The sequence below is a fragment of the Trichosurus vulpecula genome, chromosome 6, assembly GCF_011100635.1.
Source record: "Trichosurus vulpecula isolate mTriVul1 chromosome 6, mTriVul1.pri, whole genome shotgun sequence".
Classification (NCBI taxonomy): Eukaryota; Metazoa; Chordata; class Mammalia; order Diprotodontia; family Phalangeridae; genus Trichosurus; species Trichosurus vulpecula.
Genome location: NC_050578.1, coordinates 255,068,667 through 255,086,111, shown reverse-complemented (window position 1 = coordinate 255,086,111; position 17,445 = coordinate 255,068,667). Strand labels below are relative to the sequence as shown.

Below are 17,445 nucleotides of genomic sequence, written 5' to 3'. Positions count from 1 at the left end.
GAACGGAGTGGAGCAGAGCCCAGCCTGAGCGGCGTGGACGATCCAGACCAGAAGCCGGGAGGAGGGGGCCCTAGCGCCCTGAATATGTGAGCTGCGGCAGTTACCAGACCCCTCAACCCACAAACACCAAAGACTGCGGAGAAGGTTAGTGGGAAAAGCTGCGGGAGTGGAAGGAGTTCACGGTTTGGCTTCCAGCCCCGGGGGCAGCGGAGGTGGGGCAGCTACAGCTGTTGTTACTTCCGGCTCCAGGCCCACCTGGTGGGAGGAATTAAGTGGCGGATCAGAGCAGGAGTGCAACAGCCTGGTGAAGATCTAAGCCCAGCCTGGACTGGGGGTTCTTGGGGAAGGAGTAGTGCGGGTCTGACAGAGCTGGCACCTCCCCCCCAAACGTGGAACATAGAACTCGTTAGCCTACAAGCAGTCATACCCCACTGAAAAACTCAAGGGTCAAGTTAGTTGGTTGGGAATATGGCCAGGCAGCGAAAACGCACCGAGATTCAGTCTCAGACTTTGGATTCTTTCTTTGGTGACAAAGAAGACCAAAACACACAGCCTAAAGAAGACAACAAAGTCATAGAGCCTACAACAAAAGCCTCCAAGAAAAACATGAACTGGTCCCAGGCAATAGAAGAACTCAAAAAGGATTTGGAAAAGCAAGTTACAGAAGTAGAGGAAAAATTGGGAAGAGAAATGAGAAGGATGCGAGAAAACCATGAAAAACAAGTCAATGACTTGCTAAAGGAGACCCCAAAAAATACTGAAAAATACACTGAAGAAAACAACACCTTAAAAAACAGACTAACTCAAATGGCAAAAGAGCTCCAAAAAGCCAATGAGGAGAAGAATGCCTTGAAAGGCAGAATTAGCCAAATGGAAAAGGAGGTCCAAAAGACCACTGAAGAAAATACTACTTTAAAAATTAGATTGGAGCAAGTGGAAGCTAGTGACTTTATGAGAAATCAGGATATTATAAAACAGAACCAAAGGAATGAAAAAATGGAAGACAATGTGAAATATCTCCTTGGAAAAACCACTGACCTGGAAAATAGATCCAGGAGAGATAACTTAAAAATTATTGGACTACCTGAAAGCCATGATCAAAAAAAGAGCCTAGATACCATCTTTCAAGAAATTATCAAGGAGAACTGCCCTGATATTCTAGAGCCACAGGGCAAAATAGAAATTGAAAGAATCCATCGATCGCCTCCTCAAATAGATCCCAAAAAGAAATCTCCTAGGAATATTGTTGCCAAATTCCAGAGCTCCCAGATCAAGGAGAAAATACTGCAAGCAGCCAGAAAGAAACAATTTGAATAATCAGAATAACCCAAGATCTGGCAGCTTCTACATTAAGAGATCGAAGGGCTTGGAATGCGATATTCCGGAGGTCAATGGAGCTAGGATTAAAACCTAGAATCACCTACCCAGCAAAACTGAGTATCATGTTCCAAGGCAAAATATGGATTTTCAATAAAATAGAGGACTTTCAAGCTTTCTCAGTGAAAAGACCAGAACTGAACAGAAAATTTGACTTTCAAACACAAGAATCAAGAAAAGCATGAAAAGGTAATCAAGAAACGGAAATTGCAAGGGACTTACTAAAGTTGAACTGTTTTGTTTACATTCCTACATGGAAAGATGATGTGTATGATTCATGAGACCTCAGTATTAGGGTAGTTGAAGGGAATATGCATATATATATATATATGTTTATGTATATATATAAGTGAATGTGAATGTATGTATATATCTATGTGTATATGTATGTATGTGTATATATGTTTTTATATATAATATATATATGTTTTTATATATATAATATATATATATGTTTTTATATACATATGTAAAAGAGAGAGAGCAGACACAGGGTGAGTTGAAGATGAAGGGAAGATATCTAAAAGAAATAAAATGAAATTATGGGATGAGAGAGCAACATACTGAGAGAGGGAGATAGGGAGAGATAGAATGGGGTGGATTATCTCGCATAAAGGTGGCAAGAGGAAGCAGTTCTGTGGGAGGAGGGGAGAGGGCAGGTGAGGGGGGAATGAGTGAACCTTGCTCTCATCAGATTTGGCCTGAGGGGCAATACCATACATACTCAGTTGGGTATCTTACCCCACAGGAAAGAAGAGGGAGGAAGATTAAAAAAAAAATAAAAGGGGGGGGATGATGGAGGGGAGGACAGATGGGGGTGGAGGTAATCAAAACAAACACTTTGGAAAGGGTCAAGGGAGAAAATTCAATAAAGCGGGATGGGTTGGGAAGGAGCAAAATGTAGTTAGCCTTTCACAACATGAGTATTGTGGAAGGGTTATATATAATGATACATGTGTGGCCTAGGTTGAATTGCTCGACTTCTTAGGGAGGGTGGGTGGGAAAGGAAGAGGGGAGAGAATTTGGAACTCAAAGTTTTAAAATCAGATGTTCAAAAACAAAAAAAGTTTTTGCATGCAACTAAAAAATAAGATACACAGGCAATGGGGTATAGAAATTTATCTTGCCCTACAAGAAAGGAAGGGAAAAGGGGATGAGAGGGGAGAGGGGTGATAGAGGGGAGGGCTGACTGGGGAACAGGGCAACCAGAATATAAGCCATCTTGGAGTGGGGGGGGAGGGTAGAAATGGGGAGAAAATTTGTAATTCAAACTGTTGTGAAAATCAATGCTGAAAACCAAATATGTTAAATAAATAAATTTAAATTAAAAAAATAAATAAATGCTTATGGCTAAGTGACATATAATTTAAAAAAATTTTTTTAATTTATTTTTAGCTTTCAACATTCACTTCCGTAAGTTTTAAATTTTCTTTACCTCCCTCCTCCCCAAGATAGTGTGCAATCTCATATAGGCTGTACATATACATTCTTATTAAACACATTTTCACATTAGCCATATTATATAGAAGAATTAGAACGAATAGGAGGAACCATGAGAAAGAAAAAACCAAAACAAAACAAAAAAAAGAGAGCAAATAGTATACTTCAATCTGCATTCAGACTCCTCATTTCTCTTCCTTGATGTGGATGTAATTTTCCATAACGAGTCCTTTGGAACTGTTTTAGGTCCTTGCATTGCTGAGAAGAGCTAAGTCTTTCAAAGTCTGCCATCGTATACTGTAGTGTAGCTGTTACTGCGTACAATGTTCTCCTTCCCTCACTCAGCATCAATTCATAGAAGTCTTTCCAGGTTTTTCTAAAGTCCATCTGCTCATCATTTCTTCTAGCACAATAGTTCCATTACATTCATATACCACAACTTGTTCAGCCATTCCCCAATTGATGGGCATCCCCTCAATTTCCAGTTCTTGGCCACCACAAAAAGAGCTGCTATAAATATTTTTGTACATGTGGGTCCTTTTTCCATTTTTATGATCTCTTTGGGACACAGACCTAGTAGTGGTATTGCTGGATCAATGGGTATGCACATTTTTATAGCCCTTTGGGCATAGTTCCAAATTGCTCTCCAGAATGGCTGGATCAGTTCACAACTCCACCAACAATGAATTAATGACCCAATTTTCCCACATCTTCTCCAACATTTATCATTTTCCTGTTTTGTCATGTTAACCAATCTGACAGGAGAGACGTGGTACCTCAGAGTTGTTTTGATTTGCAGTTCTCTAAACAATAGTGATTTAGAGCATTTTTTCATATGACAATAGATAGCTTTAACTTCTTCCTCTGAAAACTGTCTGTTCATAGCCTTTGACCATTTATCAATTGGGGAATGACTTGTATTCTTATAAATCTGACTCGGTTCTCTATAATTTTAGAAATGAGGCCTTTATCAGAGATACTGGCTGTAAAAATTCTTTCCCGGTTTTCTGCTTCCCTTCTAATCTTGATTGCATTGGTTTTATTTGTGCAAAAACTTTTCAATTTAATGTAATCAAAATTATCCATTTTGCATTTCATAATGTTCTCTATCTCTTGTTTGTCAGAAATTCCTCCATTCTCCATAAATCTGACAGATAAACTATTCCTTGCTCTCCTAATTTGCTTATAGTATCAGCCTTTATATCTAAATCATGTACCCATTTGGACTTTATTTTGGTATGTGGCGTAAGACAAGCCCAACTAACATTTAACTGTCAGCTGTGTCCAGGACACTGTATTATGTTCTGGGAGATCAAAATATCATATGGTTCCTAAGCTTGAGGACTTCAAGTTCAACACGTGAAAAACGGAACTTGACTCTGAACTCCGGCTCCTCTTCCTGACTTCCCCATTTCCGTCAAAGGTACCATCAATCTCCACGGTCATAACCTTGGAGTCACCGTTGCCCTTCATTCCTCACACCAATTAAGTCACCAAGACTTATTCATTCTTCCTCTGCAACATTTCTTGTGGCCATCTTTTGATCATCGTTCCCATTGCTGTCACCTCATGGGAGACCAAGAAGGCTGAACTACTCAACTCTTACTTTGGTCCTCAGCTCAGGCTGCCATCACTTCTCATTGACTTTATCCTAACAGCAAACTAAAAGATATTCCTTGCCTTTCCAGGCTTGAACCACATCACTCCATTCTACAGGCTACGAGAGGGTTGGGTTTCCAGGATACAAGATTACACCCCTCACTCCACTGCTCAAAAACCATCATGGCCTACCAGCAAAGAGGAGGGTCCTCCACCATCTGGCTCCAACCTGCCTTGGACAACCCTATCGTACATGGTAATGGCCTGATAATGAGTCTTACTGCCGCAAGTCTCTCCCCAGTAGTCTTTCTTCCACTCAGCTGCCAAAGTGATTTTCTAAAATGCAGGTGTTACCATGTCTCCTCTGTCACCATCCTCACTCAATAAACTTCAATGGCTCCCTATTACCTCTATGATCAAATATAAAAAAATCTTCTGTTTGGCAGTCAAAGAGCTTTATAACCTGGCCCTTTCTCCAACCTTTACAGTAGTCTCATACATTACACACCCCACTCTCACATCCATTTATCCTGTGATCCAGTGACCCTGGCCTCTTTTCTATTCTTCATGTAAGAAAGACTATCTCCCCACTCTGGCCATTTTCCCTGGCTGTCCCCCACACCTGGAATGCTCTCCCCCCTTATCTCCGCCTCCTAGCCTCCCTGGCTTTCTCTAAGTCCCAGCCCAAATCCCACCATCCACAGGAAGCCCTGGCCAGTCCCCTTAATGCTAGCACCTGCCCTCAGTTGATCACCTCCAGTTTACGCTGTCCACAGCTTGTCTATCCATAGTCATTTGCCTGTTATCTCCCTCTTTTGCCTTTCTTTGTGTTCTCAGCACTTAGCAGAGTGTCCAGTACACAGCAGGAGCATAACCAATGCTTACTGACTGACCAACATACAACACACTCCAGCCAGACTGGTCTTCTTGCTATTGCCTCAGTGTCCTATGCTTCACCCCTCTTTGCTTATTGCTTACAAGGGTCTCCATGCCTTCTGACATGCTGCCCCTCATCCAATGCCCATCTTCCTGATGACTAGCCTTTCTAAGCTTATTTAGGTGGGTGCTCAGACAACAAACACAGAGTCCATACTGGGGCCGAATTAAACCTTTCTAGCTCAGCATCAGAGACCTACAACTTGGAAAGAGCTCTTAGTGGGCATCTCCTCCAACGTGAAGACCCCAACAGGTGGTCATGAAGTGGAGATGTCCTCTCCCCACCTTCCCCTTTCTTCCTCCTCTCCTCCCACCCTGTAATTCCTTTCATTTTTGGATGGCACTCATTGGCAAGAAGTTTCTTCCTGACATCAAGTTTAAATCTGCAATTCCAGGCATTGCCCTCTGGGCCCAAGTAGAACAATCATGGCCCCCTCTTCCACATGATGGCCCTCCTAGACTTGAAGACAGCATTTCTAATCCCCTAAGTCTTCTGTTCTCTGAGCTAAACGTCCCCGGGTTTCTTTAACCTATCCTCCTTATGGCATTATCTAGAGGCCATTCACGATCTAGGCTGCCCTCCTCTGGGTATTTTCCCATTTTTCAATGTTCTTCCTAAAATGTGGTCTCCAGAAAGCAACTTGCCCCCAAATTGTCCATATGTGGGCTGACCAGGGTACAGCTTGACACAATTTTTACCCATCAGGTCCTGTTTACTCTATTTTGTTTAATGCAGCCTCAGACTGAACTGGCTTTTGGCTGTCATATTACACAGTTGCCTCATACTAAGTTTGCAGTCCACTAAACACCCTAGATCTTTTCCAAATGAGCTCCCTGCTATCCAGCCCTCTTGTAGCTGGTGAAGCCAATTTCTTTCAGTTCAACTTCATGATTCATGATCCCTATTAAAATTCCATTCTATGAATTTTTCCAGGAACGGAAGTCAAGTTCATTTGTCTATACTTTCTTTATTTGAAACTGGAGATAACAATGGCCCTTCCTCGAGCCTGTAGGACTTCTTCCGCTCTCACCCACAATGCCATCTGCCAGTTCTTTTATACTCTAGGATGTCTGTCCAAGCCTGGTGACTTGAACTCTATGGGAGCAGCTAGATGCTGACCAGCCAGCCTTGCTGATCTTGGACTTTCTTTGTCCACAGACCACTTTTGTTCTATCCTTTCTTGTCCAAAGAATATTCTCCTTAGAAGAGAAAAGAGGACCAAAGTAAGAGTTGAGTAGTTCAGCCTTCTTGGTCTCCCATGTTATCATTCCAACCATAGTCCTATCCCTTCTTTGGCACAATTCTTGTCCCCAAATACATGAAAAAGCAACCAGGCCTTTTTATTGTTTTTAGTGTTCCTGACCTGGGCTTTTGTGCTCCGGACACAAAAGCTTCCTGGACGGTGTCAGAGCTGAGAGAGGTATGCCAGGATTTGCCACAGGCCTCGCTCTGCTGTCCAAGTCTTTAGAACCCAGGGTCACAGCCATACCACAACAAGGAGGGTCAGGAGGATGGCTCACAAATGCTCTTAAAACAAGTGAATCCATATTGTACAGTGCCACACTCTCCCTGATTTGTGGATGCCTGGACACCAAAGAACCAATTCCACATGGTCCATGAGTGCCTACAGCTAGTCTAACTTTGGCGGAACAATTAAGAATGTCTCCACGCTCAGCTCCATGAGGCTGCCCTGCCGCCAAGAGCTCAGAGGCCTGCACTCTACTGCCAGCCTGGCCACTGACTTGCTGTGGGACTTCAGCCAGACACATCATCTGGCTAGGCTTTAGTTTCCTCCTCTGGAAAATGAGAGGGCAGTTCCAGAACTGAAGTTCTTAATCTCTCCTGTGTCCTAGACCCCTTCGGCAGTCTGGTGAGGTCGATAGAAACTGTATTTGAGAATACAAAAAGACCAAGTATAAGGAAAACTCCCCACATGGAGAATCTCTTAACATCCTCCCTAATTCTAATGTCACAGAGGACTTTAAACCTTCTTATGCAACAGGCCTCAAAGTGTTCTGTGTCACACATACAGGGTAAATCCAGCAACTAGAGATGCTCAAAAGGGAAGGTCGGAAGGTTAGTTAGAACCCAATTTTTATTGTATTTGTTCTGAATCTGTTTTTTTTTTTGTCATAAATGCACACCAGCTAGCTACTTATTTTAAAAAATAAATCAGGGCCCCAGGTACACTGACAGATACAAATAGACGGTTCAGGAAGAATGGAATCTTGGACAAAATGAACAGCCAGGCCTTCTATTGACATACTCTCTTGGAAGATAACTTTCCTTCCCTAAGCCATGAAGTTTCTGTAGGCCGACCCTTGCCCAATATGACATCTATTCATTTGAACATTTTTTCTTAAACAATCACTACAGTTTTTGTACTTACTGAGTGCTTGGGATACAAAAACTGCCTCGTTGTATCAACATCCCCTTCTCTAAGGATTTTCACATGTAGGAACATAGGCTTCAGCACTGGAAAGGACATTAGAATTCATCTCCTACAATCTATTCATTTCACAGATAAGAAAACTAAGGTCCAGAGAAATGAACTGATGTGTCACGCAGCTGGCACCTGCACAAGCGGAGTTTGAATCGCGTTCCTTGGGCTCAAAATCCAATGAACTTTCTACTGTGGTCTGCTTCCTCTGCACTATTTGGAAAAATCTCTTCTTTGAGTATAAAGGGAACAACGAATGGACTACATACTATGTGGCTTTTTTATATCTAACTACGCTTTATTAAGCTAAGCATTCGACAGTATCTTGCTGAATTCTCACAATAACCCAACAGGTGAGCACTACACGTGTTGCCTCATTTTACAAACAAGAAAATGGAGGCTTAGAGAGACTCCGTGATTTGCTCAGAGTCAAATAACTACTAAATATATGAGGAGAAATTTGAACCCAGGTCTGTTGTGGCTGCAAGCCTTGAGTTCTTTACACTGTGCCATGCTGAGCTCTAGATGGTGTGGCTCACTTATGACATTCAGCCTTGTGAAGCTGTGAGGTTATTCAATGCTAATCACAGGCTGTTCTTAAGGGTTCTGAGATGTCATGGCAGGGTTATGGGGAAATGTTATTATTTAGGCCACATTACACAAGGTACTATGTTTCTATTAATTTGCTATCAAACTCTCTGTTCTCATGCTGCAAGGCTAACAGGTCAACCCTATGCTTGCCTAAATTATCACAAATTCTCAACCGGTGCCACCTGTGAATGCATAATTTTACTCGTTACTAGCGTATGCAGTAAGCAGATGGATGCAACTTTGGACTACCATGCAAACATGGTATTTACTAACAGGAGAGAAAAGATGTTACAATCAATAACAAGCAAGTGAATGAGGAGCATAAATATAAAATTAACAAATTACAAATATACACCAGGATGAATTTGGCACAGAGGGGCCCAGCACCTGAGGGATCAGGAAAGGCTTCGAGTGGAAGATGATGTCTGAGCAAACAAAAGGGTTTTTCCAAACATACTTGTATTTCTAGCTCCAATGCCCCAGCTAAGCAGAATCTGTGACATCAAGGCAGCTTCCATGGCAGAGGCAGACTCGTGAATCCTGCTATATCAAACAAGGTAGGAAAAAAAAAGTTCTGTGCTTAACCACACACCCAGAACCACAGGAGAACAATCTCCACTGGGGCTTGGAAAGAGAAGGTAAGACTTGGGAGATTTATGGTGGCAGTCTGCAAAGAAGTGTTCACTGCACCCACTTCCCCAGTTCATAACACACCTACCCCTAGTCCATTCATGTGGACACAAAAATTAGCCATTTAATATTCTGTTATGCAACAGTCTTTACTGATCAGACTGCTTAACTGGGAACAACCACAATTCCAGTGTCTCTCACAGGACCATAAGTGACATCCTGATACCTCTATAATACTGTGATAGAAAAGCTGAAATGGCAATGTGATAAAGCGACATCTTTACTGTCAAATACACCTTTATAATTTCCAAGCCTGTAGCTGATCTAGAAGCCTGCCCTACCATGAAAAGTCTGTCAGTCTTCCTGGCAAAATATGGCACCCACCGTAGCTTTACTACTCGGTAATTCCCTTCTTTGGAAGAAAGGCTTCATGCTAAAGCAAGACTAAGCTGAGACAGCGGCCCTTTATTTATCACGGAGAGGAGGCCAGGCTTTTGCTCTCATCCAGGTGTTTTGCTGTCATATGGTATCTGCATTGTAAGAGGAAGCCATGATATGGTAGGAAGAGCACTGGATTTGGGCATCAGGAGACCTGGGTTCAAACCTCAACTCTCCAACGAGGCTCCCTTACCTTGTAATCCTGGACAAGTCATTGACCCTCCCTGGCCCTCAGTTTCCTCATGTATAAAATATGGAGGTTGGATGACCTGACCTTTAATGTTCTCTCCAATAAAAAGACCCAATGATTCTTATCAAACCAGCAATCAGCAACTACTAAAACACCTACTATGTACCAGGCACTAGGCTAGGCTATGTACTGGGGCTATCAGCACAAAGAATGCAACGGCACCTATTTACAAGGAGTTTACTAATAGGGGAGAGAAGATGTTACAACCAGTAACAAGCGAGTGAATAAAGAGCATAAATATAAAGTTAATAAATTACAAATACGCACCAAGCAGTTAAACACGAAGAATTTGTCACAGAGGGGCCTAGCAGCTAAGGGATCAGGAAAGGCTTCAAGTGGAAGATGATGCCTGAGCTACATTTTAAAGAAAAAAGGGATTCCATAAAACAGAGCTAAGGAGTGAGTGTATTCCAGGCATCGGGGCTGAACAGTGCAAAGACAATGAGACAGGAGAGGTAGCAGAGAGAAGGTCAGTTTGGTTGGATCACAAAGTGCAGAGGAGGAAGACTGTCCAATGAGGCTGTAAAGGCTGGGGGGCCAGATTGTGGAGGATTTTAAAACCCAAACAGAAGAGTTTATATTTGGTCCTAGAGGCAAGAGGAAGCCAGTAAAGTTGGTTGGATAGGAGCCCGAGCTTATAGAAAATCACTCTGGCAGCAGTGTGGAGGTGAGACTGAAAAGGAGGCAGACTAGAGGAAGGGAATCTGATTAGGAGTTTGCTGCAATAATCTAGGTAAGAAGTAATGGCTGTGAGAGGAGAAAGGAGGGTCATATGCGAAAGACTTTGTGGAAGTCAAAATGGCAAGATTTGGCAACTGACTGGATGGGGGGGGCAAATAAGGAATCAGGAAAATGCGTAGGTTATGACTCTGGAAGGATGGTGGTGCCTTTGAAAGAAATAGGAAGGTTGGGAAGGAGCAAAGATGTAGAGGGAAAGATAATGAGCTCAGATTTAGACATGTTGAGATTGAGATGTCTCAGGGAAATTCATTTAGAAACGTCCAGGAGGCAACCGGTGACATGGGACTAAAGCTCAGGGGAGAGACTGGGGCTAAATCAAGAGATGAGAATCCTGTTTCTGGAGATGATAGCCGAACCCTTGGGAATGGATGAAAGTACCAAGAGAGAAAGGAAAGAGAAGAGGGCCAGAATGGAAGCCAGGACAACACACTCACATTTAGGGGGTGAGATATGGATGGTGAATCAGCAAAAGGGGACTAAGGAGGAGTAGGATGGGGAGGAGGAGAACCAGGAGTCGGGTCAGGAAAACCCAGAGAGGCAAGAGCAGCCAGGAGGAAAGGAGGGTCAGCAACGTCAAAAGCGGCACAGAGGTCAAGAAGGAGTAAGTCTGAGAAAAGGTCGCAGCAATTAAGAGATAACTGGTAACTTTGGACAGAGCAATTTTGGTAGAATGATAAGGTTGTAAGGCAGATTACAAAGGGTTGAGAAGCAAGTGAATGGGAGGAGGCACAGACCTCTTAAGGAGTCTGGCTGAGAAAGGGGAAAGAGATATAGGACAAATATAAGGGGAAAGATATAGCTTGTAGATGTAATGTTTATCTTGTTGGATTTTATATTGCACTTAATATTATCAGGTATTTGATTATTTATCTCTCTAAAATGTAGTGTTTGATGGAACTAGCTGTAAATGTGTTCATTTAAACATTAGTTGAATAAAGTACAAATATCTAGTGAAGGTTTTTTAAGATGGGGAAGACGAGGCATATTTGAAGGTAGTAGGGAAGGAACCAGTTGATAAGAAAAGGTTAAAGATTTGAGAGGGGAATACAATGGAGCCTGTATTCTGCTGATGAAGACGGTAGGGGTTGAAGCATATTTACAGAGGGGTTCTCCTAAGCAAAGAGGGGAAAGCAGGGGACAGTGGGAGATGATATGAAGGGATCTTGAAATAAAGAGAATGGGAGCTCACATGAATGGCCTTAACTTTTTCAGTAAATAAGAGGTAAGATCCTCATCAGAGAGGGGAGGAAGAAGGAGGAGGTATAGGGAGTTTAAGAAGGGAAGAGATTTGTAATAGTTTCTGTAGGGATGAATCTTGGAAAACACTTTCCAGTCTTGCCTCTCTGATGGAAACTTAAAATCCCATCAGCTTTTTGAGGCAGCTAGGTGGCACAGAGCACCAGGTTAGAGTGCCAGGCCTGGAGCAAGGAAGACCTGAGTACAAATCTGGCTTCAAACCCTTACTAGCTGTGTGACCCCAGACAAATCACTTAACCTTGTTTGCCTCAGTTTCCTCATCTGTAAATGACCCAGGTATCTTTGCCAAGGTAATCCCAAATGAGGCCACCGAGAGTCAGACACAACTAAAACGAATGCACAACAAGAGCAGCTTTTTGAGTTGCTGTGTCACGCCGCTGACTCATCCTGAGGTTGCAAGCCACGAAAACAAGCTGAACTGCTCCCTCTCTCTTCTTCCACCCCATGGGCTCCAGCCACGCTGACCTTCCTGCCTTTTCTCACACATTCACTGCTTTGCACAAATGGTCCCTCAAGCTGGCACACTGCTCCCTTCTTACCTCTACTGCTTAAAATCCCTATTTTCTGTCAAAGCTATCTAAAATTCATCATCCTAAGTCATAATCTCGCTGGAACCTCGGTTGTGGTCATGAGTCATGAGAAAAATGATTATTTCTCTCTCATATTAATAATCAATTACTGAATCAAGACCAGGATTTTTTCAGAAGCCTGTGGGTTGTTCAGTCTCTGAAGGACATTGCTGATAATGAGACTGAACTAACTTTCTCCTCCATCTAGTTCAGACTCCACCCAGGTAGAGAAGTCTACTGGGCTCTACACAGATTTGGGTGGGGATAAATTCTTTGATTAGACTGCCCAAGGCCGGACAATTTAGAATTAAATGACATAATCAATATATCAGTCAACATACCCTCCAGCCCCTCTTTAGAAGAGCCCACAGCCAGGATTCACCTTTGGCATCCAAGAGTGTCACTGACCCATGTTGCTGGTAATTGCTAGTATTATCAATAAAGTGACTAATTCCCCAGAATTATGTTTCTCAAACTTTTTAAATGCCGCAGCATGGAGATAACATCTGAACCGTATGCATCTCATAGGTACTGTAGCAAGATCCAATAAAATGCCGGAAAGCCTTCTGCCAACTAAAAAGTGGTCTACAAAGGCACGGGGTACTGTTATTGCTACCATTATAACAGATCTCCAATTCAATTCTCTTCAGTTCAGCTCAATAACTGTTAAGCACCTATGGGCAAAAAAATGGACAGGTACTGGACAGACAAAAATGAAATAGTCCCTGTTGGCTCTTGAGGAGCCTCATCACTAAGCCACACTCTAGTGGGAAGAAGACAAGTGGAGGTAAATAAATACCATCTGGAAGAACACCTGGTTCCCCTTCCAGTCTTAGCCTCATCGTTCGAATACTACCAAAGTCATCTTTCTATATGCTGCTCTGACCACATCACTCCCCTGCTCAAAAACTGTCAATGGCTCCCCATTGCCCACTAAACAACATTCTTCTTATCCTGGAATTCAAGGCGCTTTACAGTCTTGGTTTACTTTCCAACACTTTTCCAAACTGGACTGCTTCCTGTTCCTTAATCCCGTGACACCTCCTCTAGCCTCCGTATCTTTGCAATCCACTTTCCCTCTCCAACATCCTCCCCACCCCTGCCCAGAACAGACTTCCTCCCACCTCTGCCAACTAAATTCCTCCTTCTTCCCTCAAAGCACAGTTCAGGGGATGCTTCTCCTATAAAGTCTTCTCTGAGTCACAATATCACAGAAAAGTCTGCATTAGGAAGCATCTCAGAGTCAATGCCATCCAGCCCACACAAGAACAAAAATGTACCCTTCCACATCCTCAACAAGTGGCTATCCAGCCTCTGCTGGGGGCAATCTCTAGTCGGGGAAAAGGCAGGAAAAGGAATATTTATCACTTAAGAAAGCACATTCTACTTCTGTATAGCTCTCATTGCCAGACTGTCTTCCCTCTATCAAGCTGAAAGATATCCTCTGCTACTTCTACCCAATGTTCCTACTTCTGCTCTTCCTCCCTGAATCTCGCAGGCTAGCCTATTTGCCTCTCCTGTGCATAATTCACCATTTTCTAACTTGTGTGACAGTAATCTATGGGCATGTCTCATCACCCCCTACTAAAACAGAAGCTCCTTGAGGGCAGAGACCAGACCTCTTTTCCTAACTGTTTTCTCCATCAGTGACACTGGAACCATCACATTCAGACGGTAATATCATAGTCCCTTAATGTTCCCCGTTACACAGTAGAAAAAGCACTAAAGAAAATAAAAACAGGAAGGTGGCCCAAAACAACTAACTCGACATCCAAAAGGCCCATGTAGGCCAAAAAATTCACTTCAACTAGCAAGCATTTACTATAATATTAAATTGTCTATTTTACACAAGCACTGCGCTAAGCACTGGGCTACAAAGCCAAAAGCGAAAGCCAATCTGCCTTCAAAGATCTTGTGACACTTTTCAGGGGATTAAGAAACGAAGCCTCAACGTCTCTGAAAGACAGGAAGGCACCTAACAACTGGGGGAACAAAATGATGGATGTTATTATTACAAAAAAACACAAAGGAACTTTGAGGTTATTAATTAACAATTGACCCAGAAGCTAAGTGTCTCATCTCAACAACATCTTTGAGAATTTACAGAAATGGTATCTTTGCTGCAAATTGAGAAAGGAGCCAAAAGGATTTTTAAAATAATGCTCTAGAGTTAGACGATCTCTTTTGTCCCAGAAGGGCTTGAAGAACATGAGATCCAAGAATAAAAGATCCCCCAGTGCTGGTTGGCTAGCTTCAGTATAGCAAAATACAGCCTTAGAAACACTCCTGCAACAAACCATCCCCCACACAAGTGGCATCATCGATTTCAAGCTCTAAGGACCTACCTCAGGGGTCATCTAGTCCATGTTGGGTTCATAAATGATTCTTTGACCCAGCAACTGAGATAACAGCCAGTCCTTGGACTAATGACATCAAGACGGCTCAAAGTGGGAGGCGTGTGCTTCACAAGAGCATTGACCACTGCTTGGGAAGATGTCCAACAAGGATGCCAAATGGAAGAGGGATAGCCTATAGACTATGAAATGAGCCAGATGCTTCTGGTGCTTGTGAGTGACACTGTGCTGACTGCATCAATCCTTGGAACACTGCCAAGCCTCCAAATGAGATTCATCGTCACTCAAGTACAGTCTATCCACACAGAAAACCATGCGGATAAAGAGTGACTATTATTCAAACCATGAGATGTTGTTGGAAGGATAGCCCATAGAGGTAGTCCATCAGTACTTGGATATCCATGACAGAAATGAGCCCAGAATTGAGTAGGAGGGAAGTTTCAATTGTATTTGGGAAGTTGGGCAGCACTTTCAACGATCCCCATGCTTTTTCCTGAAACTCTCCCATCTTTTCAAGAGCAGTATTTTTCTGGTGATGTTGTATGGCTACAAATCACAAATTGTTACGATCTTTGAGGAATCAAAACTGCTGCCTGTTCAAAGGGCAACAGAAAGATATATGATGTGTAAATGGGCTTCTAGTGTATGCTACCCAGGGAAAAGTATCTGCAAAAGGCATCGCAGAGGAACAACCAGAAAAGGAGGTGTGTGGATCCTGTAGTGAGGAGAAATAACAGATGGCTAGACACACTGCAAGCTGCGCTCATGCTCACCCATATACTATCAAAAGAGAGAGAAAAAGGCCCCTAAGCCATTGGGCAAACCCTTTGTGCAGGATTTATTATAGGATATCGGTAAGAAGGGCAAGGATGAGTCATGGTCTGTACCGTAGAAGAGAGAACTCGCATTAAGTACAGTATGTACAAACAAGCCTACTAATGTCTACTGAGCTAGGGACATGAAGACCACCAGTTCCAGCCCTGAAACAGCTCACAGCCCACCATGGGTGTGGGCAGGGGTGAGGGAGATGCATCATGCCCAGAGATAAGCATTACAGAAAGTCAAAGGTGAGAGTTGCAATGAGACACCCAAAGTGCCCTAGGAAAATATCAGGAGGGAGAGAATCCCTGGAGCTGGGGAAATGAGGTTCTCTGAAATAACAACACGTGAGCTGAACTGGAGGCCAAGCATGGCCAACTTGTTTGCAACAGATGGTGGGTGAAAGAGAGGTATTGTATCAAAAGATTGGAAATGCAGGCAGGAGCCAGAGGGTGCAGTCTTAACTGTAGGCCATAAGGTGACTACTGCAGGCTCCGTGGTTTATTGTATTAGCAATAGGGAGCCACCAAAGGTTTCCGAGTGGGGGAGTAACAGTCATCGAACAGCACGATGTGGGGACTGAACAGAAGCCGATGACAGGAAGCAGAGCAGGTGCTAGAAGGCCTGTGTCACGGTGCTGCCTGTCTCAGTCCTGGAGCAGGGAGCACATATGTGTGCTTTCAGGAAGCATTACGTTATTGAGTGGAAGCAGGAGATGGAAATCGATTTCGACAGGTTCCTCCAACACCCCCTGTCGAGGGCTGAGACGCATATCAGAAATGCAGGCACCAAATCTCAAGGAGAACCCGAGAACTCTGGGGTCAGCCGCATAAGGAGAGCTCTGCATCCGAATCCTTACTCTGCACAAATTGTGCTTTGTCGATGAAAGTCTGCAAACACTGAGCAGATGAGAAAGAATTACCTGCCCCCCACCCCACAACACATCATAACACCACTGTAAGCAACAGAGGACAAAACAGGCTATTTTTAGCTTTTCCCAAGTTGCTATGGCAACCACCTCCTGGCTCCAGCTGTCCACAATGTTTACAATCCCAGGGAGGTGGGAAGCTCGAGCTTCCTCTATCATGTAATTGTGCACTCTCTACTTCTGCAGCAGTAACACCACCCTCCGATTGCAGAGATTTTGGCTGAGTGATCAAATGTCTCAAGGCTATTGTTCTGGAGGACCGGACATTCTGTTATCTCATATCCAGAACTGAGCAAAGACAGCAAGAGAACAGAGACAATTTCTAAGGGACCCCACCTCTGACTCGGTGGTGTCATCCACTCCAGGAGCTTCAGCAAAATCAAGGATGCCACTGACAGGCAGGGCACAGGGCAAGCTGGAATGGGCTTAGTTAGGATATGTAAGCAAAAGCTCCAAGGGATGCTTTAGAAATGGCTTCTGCCCTAGCAAGTGATGGTGGAAGGAAAAATGTGTGGTCACATTTTCCTCTTAATCCAATGCATTGCATTTACTGTCCACTCTACGTTCCTCACTCGTCCTTAGCACTGCAGCAAATCTGATCTGGCCTGGCCCGGCCTACCCACAGTTGTCAGGCTCTCCCACAAATACCCTCCCTCCTTTTCGTTCTCCTTTCTTCTCAGCTCAGGAGCGTATAGTGGCTCTGTGCTAGATGGAGTCAAAGAGAAAACCAACCCATAAGCTCCTGAGATGCTGCTGGGAACAACCTCCAACAACATTTGGACCAATTTAGGAAGCTGTACTCAGGAAAGCTCATCCTTGCTTCTAAGTCCACCCAGCTCACACAATTTTTGTGGCTTTCTCTGTTACTTAACCTAGGTTTCTTAATAAAATTACTCTTCAAAACCTCCGATCTGCCTGTGGTGTGTTAAGTAGGTGTTTCCACACCCATATCCCTGGGAGGAAATGGTCGTCCAGTGTGTCTGCTGCCAAAGCCTAAAGTAGAGTTGAGGTTGAATGGGTAATCCCAGATGATGCTGAGAGATGGTGAAGCTAGAGACAAGGGAGCCCTTTCTCT

At 43.5% G+C, this 17,445-nt stretch overlaps 1 protein-coding gene across 1 annotated transcript in view; it reads right to left on the bottom strand.

The window, feature by feature from the left end:
• Positions 1–17,445, bottom strand: part of HSD17B12 (hydroxysteroid 17-beta dehydrogenase 12) — a 148,549-nt gene that overhangs the window by 20,247 nt on the left and 110,857 nt on the right. The window lies entirely within an intron of this gene.